Raw genomic sequence first — 4,207 nt, 5'->3', positions numbered from 1 at the left:
CTCGAACCCGCGGGCTCAGGCAATCCACTCACCTCAGCCTCCCAAAGGCGCGGGATGACAGGCTGAGCCGCCAAGCCCGGCTTCAGGCGATTTCTTAATCCTTGTTTTGCCCGCGTAGACTACACCCAGAGGTGACCCGCTTGCCAGAGACGAGGACTGCAGTCCCTGGGGAGCTCCATGATGACAGCCCATAGTCCAGAGGGTGGGCGTGTGGTGGGGAGGGCGGGAGCCTGGGAAGGGGATCTCACGGCCCACCCCTAGCTTGCCAAGACTCTGGGCCCAGCCATCTGAGTAAGCGAGGATCTCAGCTTCCCCTCGGGGCTGGCAGGGTGCGTGGGTGCGCGGCCTTGGTCACAGATAGTAGTCATGACCACGTCATGGGAGACGGGCACTGGCTTGCTTGCACACCTCGGGGCCCCGGCAGGAGTGTGTGTTCAGTTGGCACATGGCCCTCTCCCTTGAGTGCGTGGAGCCAGAGCCCGGGCACAAACCTGGAGGCGGCCCGAACACGGCCAGGAGGGCCTCCCCCCGGGCCCAGGTTCCTTCCCAGACAGCGGGTCACACCTTTGCCCACAGCCTGAGCGTCTGTCTCTGGTTTCCTGGGAGCTCCCAAGAGGGCAGTTGCTTTTCCAGGCCACCCCCTACCCCAGCCTACCCTGTCTCATTTCTTTCCAAACTCATCCATTTATTTATTGATAATTTTTTTTGTAGAGGCGAGGTCTCACCAAGTTGCCCGGTGTGGTCTCGAACCTGCAGGCTCAGACAGTTCATGCGCCTCGGCCTCCCAAAGTGCTGGGATGACAGGCTGAGCCACCGAGTCTGGCCTCAACCTTTTATTTAAAATAAAAAAATAATTTTAGCTGGGCACGGTGCCTCACACCTGTTATCCCAGCACTTTGGAAGGCTGACGCGGGAGGATCACTCGAGCCCAGGAGTTCAAAACCGACCTGGATAACATAGTGAGACGCCATCTGACCAAAAAAAAAAATCAAAAAATAAGCTGGGTGTGGTGGTACGTACCTGTAGTCCCTACTCCTCGGGAGACTGAGGCGGGAGGATTGCCTGAGCCTAGGAGGTCAAGGCTGAGGTGAGCTGTGATTACACTGCTGCACTCCAGCCTGGGTGACACAGTGAGACTCCGACTCAAAAAAAATAACTCTAAGGCCGGGCACGGTGGCTCACACCTATAATTCCAGCACATTGGGAGGCTGAGGTGAGAGGATTGCCAGAGCCCGTGGGTTCGAGACCCGTCTGGGCAACTTGGTGAGACTTCATCTCTACAATTAAAAAAAAAAAGCCAGGCATGGTGGTGCGTACCTGTAGTTCCACCTACTTCGAAGGCTGAGGCAGAAGGATCTCCTGAGCCCGGCAGGTCAAGGCTGCAGTGGCCGTGAGCAACGTGCCACTGCACTCTAGCCTGGGTGATAGAGTGAGACTCCAACTCAAAAAAAAAAGACCAGCCCTACTTTCTGCAGATGGGAAACCCAGGGCTCACAGTAGAGTAGAAAGACAGGGTTTTGGGGTCCCACAGACAGAGGAATCCTGGTGCTTGGCAGCTGTGACCTTGGACAAGTTCCTTAGCCTCTCTGCGCCTGTGTCTTTGGCTGTGGTTTCTGGCAAAGTCACCAGTAGAACACCTACACACACCCGTGTATGGTCCGGGCCAGCTTTGCCCTGCTTCCTGAGAATCCCGACCCAGAGGGATCTCGGTGGCAAGGAGACAGGTGGAAAGCGGCCACGGCCTGGCCGCAGGCTCTGGAGGCTGGCCCTCGGGCCCTCCAGCACCGCTGCCTGCGCGGAACCAGGAGGAGAGGCAGCCGAGTCCTGCCGCATCTGGGTCCCGAAGGGGAGGGCTGTGCTGGGCCCTGGGGAAGAAGGTGGGTCCTGGGGGTGTGAGCTTGGGGTCTTGGCTCAGCCGAGTAGCGCTCCCCGAGATGGGGACACGGGAGGAAGGCGCGGTCTGGGGCGTCTGGCGTTTGTGGTGTCTCCAGGGGCCCCGGGGACTGATCTCCTTGGAGCCGGATTCAGCAGCACAGACAGATGCCAGGTGCCAGAGGCAGGAATGTGGGCATGGACGTACCAGGCCGGGGACCTGTGGGGCTGGGAGGGTCCTGGGAGGGGGCGTGGCCTGAGCAGGCCCCAGGGCAGTGTGGGAAGCTCCCTGCCCTGGGGGGCGGCCCCCACACGGGGAATAGGGGCTTCTTCTCCTCAGCACGTGCACGGGAGGCCCGGCCGCCCCCACGGGTCTGAGGGCAGACAGGTCGGCCATGTCCCCGTGGCATGGAGCCGGCCCCAGAGTTGCAGTTCCCCGGCCGGCCTCCGACGGGGAAGTGAGTTCTCCGGTTTTCAGGATCCAGATAAGTCCTTTGGTTCCCAAGACCCGTCCGTCTGCCCTGCCCCTTCTGTCCTCCAGCTCCACCTGACCCTCCCAGCGTGGGCACGTGCTTCAGGGAGAAGGCTTCCTGCTGGAGGGGCCGCCGCCCTGCCGCCACCCCAGCCGCCTCCTCCACCCTGGCACGAGCCCAGGGCGGCCATGAGCTCTGCCTGGGACCTGTTCTCCAGCCCGGCCACCCTTGGACTTGGCAGCCCAGCCCAGGCCCTGTCTCTGAGGCCAGCTGAGCCCAGGCCATGGAGGGGGACAGGGAGCATGCTGGGGTCCAGGCGGGGCCACCTGGGCCCTCAGCAGGGAGAACACATGGTGCCCACGGTCCCGCGTTCACAGGCTTTGTCCTTCAGGCCGTCTGGGGGATTCCCACACCTGGCTCAGTCCCATCCTGTGCGTGGACCTCACTGGGCCCATCACGGTCGCCGCCGCTACGCCGCTCCATGGTCCAGCCACGTCCAGGCCACGTGATCGTTTACCCTTTGGTGGCCGTGCTTGGGTGCTGTTTCCCACCCTCACTCCGTCCCTCACAGACGCCCACCTGCCTTTCAAGGGTCCACTTACGCGTCTGGTTCCCCTGGAGGCCTCCCCAGACCTGCTCGGGAAGGGTGGGCACCCTGCTTCATGCCTATCTCTGCTCTTGCCTTCCTAGGGCATGCACATTGTGGCCAGGTGACATCCCCGGCTTGGTTGTGACCCCTCGGGGAGGAGGCACGCCTCTTCCTCTTAAGGCGCTCTGTGCCTGACATGGGGCGTGTGCTGGAGCCGCTGGTTAGAAAATGTGGGATGGACCAGGTGGGGTGGCTCACGCCTGTCATCCCAGCACTTTGGGAGGCCGAGGCGAGTGGATTGCCTGAGGCCATGGGTTCGAGACCAGCCCGGGCAACTTGGCGAGACCTCGTCTCTACAATCCATCAAAGATTAGCTGGGCAAGGCGGGGCTCGGTGGCTCAGCCTGTCATCCCAGCACTTTGGGAGGCCGAGGCAAGTGGATTCCCTGAGCCTGCGGGTTCGAGACCAGCCCGGGCAACTTGGCGAGACCTCATCTCTACAATACATCAAAAACGAGCCGGGCATGGTAGCGCACGCCTGTAGTTCTGGCTACTTGGAAGGCTGAGGCGGAAGGATCACTGGAGCCCAGCAGGTTGAGGCTGCAGTGGCCAGGAGCGTGCCACTGCACTCCATGGGTGACAGAGTGAGACTCCAACTCAAAAAAAAAAAAAAAAATTAGCCGGGTGTGGTGGTGCATATCTGTAGTTCCAGCTACTTGGAAGTCTGAGGCGGGCAGGATTGCTGGAGCCCAGCAATTCAGCACTGGGGTGGCCACAAGCGTGCCACTGCACTCTAGCCTGGGCAATGGAGTAAGACTCCACCTCAAAAAAAAAAGGAAAATGCAGGATGGACCAGGCAGGGTGGCTCACGCCTGTAATCCCAACACTTTGGGAAGCCAAGGCAGAAGGATCGCTTAAGGTCACGAGTTTGAGACCAGGCAGGGCATGAGAGCAAGACCACATCTCATCAGTCAATAATATAGAAAATTTGGAATAAGCCGGCCTCAGTGGCTCAGCCTACAGTCCCGCGCCTTTGGGAGCCTGAGGTGAGCGGATGGCCTGAGCCCGCGGGTTCGAGACCCGCCTGGGCAGCGAGACCTCATCTCTGCAATAAATCAAAAAATCAGCCGGGCGTGGCAGCGCGTGCTGTAATTCCCGCTACTCGGAAGGCTGAGGCGGAAGGATCGCCGGAGCCCAGCAGGTCGCGCTGCGGTGGCCGGGAGCGGCCACTGCACTCCAGTCTGGGTGACAGAGTGAGACAACAACTCAAAAAA

General features: G+C 60.7%; 1 protein-coding gene across 1 annotated transcript in view; it reads left to right on the top strand.

The window, feature by feature from the left end:
• The window catches only part of GTF2IRD1 (GTF2I repeat domain containing 1), an 88,038-nt gene that overhangs the window by 76,496 nt on the left and 7,335 nt on the right, over window positions 1–4,207 (top strand). The gene's annotated exons all lie outside the window — the stretch shown is intronic.

Source organism: Carlito syrichta, unplaced genomic scaffold (assembly GCF_000164805.1).
Source record: "Carlito syrichta isolate Samal-C Ts95f unplaced genomic scaffold, Tarsius_syrichta-2.0.1 Scaffold303266, whole genome shotgun sequence".
NCBI lineage: Eukaryota > Metazoa > Chordata > Mammalia > Primates > Tarsiidae > Carlito > Carlito syrichta.
The sequence above is the reverse complement of the archived record's forward strand: the minus strand, read 5'-3'. Positions and strand labels throughout refer to the sequence as shown.